Source organism: Cariama cristata, unplaced genomic scaffold (assembly GCF_000690535.1).
Source record: "Cariama cristata isolate BGI_N322 unplaced genomic scaffold, ASM69053v1 scaffold19722, whole genome shotgun sequence".
In the NCBI taxonomy this organism is placed as follows: Eukaryota; Metazoa; Chordata; class Aves; order Cariamiformes; family Cariamidae; genus Cariama; species Cariama cristata.
In genome coordinates this window covers 1-321 of record NW_009602395.1, presented here as the reverse complement: position 1 = coordinate 321, position 321 = coordinate 1, and the positions used below count along the sequence as shown (strand labels likewise).

The window sequence follows — 321 nt, the reverse complement described above, 5'->3', positions numbered from 1 at the left end:
GGCGGGGTTCCGCCGTGGTGACCCCCCGCTGCCGCCACAGCTACATAATTTTTCCGTGAACTTTTTTCTTTCTTCCGCCGGAGCGCGGCCGAGTCCCAAAAAAAGCCGATTTTCCCTCCCAAAAAGCTGTATGCTCCAGGTGAGGCTCGAACTCACAACCTCGGCATTGCTCGGCTTTGTACTGCTGTATAAGTACCGCGCGCTAACCGATTGCGCCACTGGAGCCCTGACACCAACTCCTCCCGAACGGTTTATCAAGGGCTCGCCCGGCCCCGGCGGGGGAAGGGCCGCAACGCACCCGCCTGCGCCCGGTGCTGGGCA

The 321-nt window shown here is 61.7% G+C and overlaps 1 non-coding gene across 1 annotated transcript; it reads right to left on the bottom strand.

Moving 5' to 3' along the window:
• Positions 1–131: 131 nt before the first annotated feature.
• Positions 132–225, bottom strand: TRNAI-UAU. Its single transcript has 2 exons — positions 188–225; positions 132–167 (listed from the first exon to the last, which is right to left on the bottom strand). It is a non-coding gene; the product is annotated as a tRNA-Ile (tRNA).
• Between the last annotated feature and the right edge of the window lie 96 nt (positions 226–321).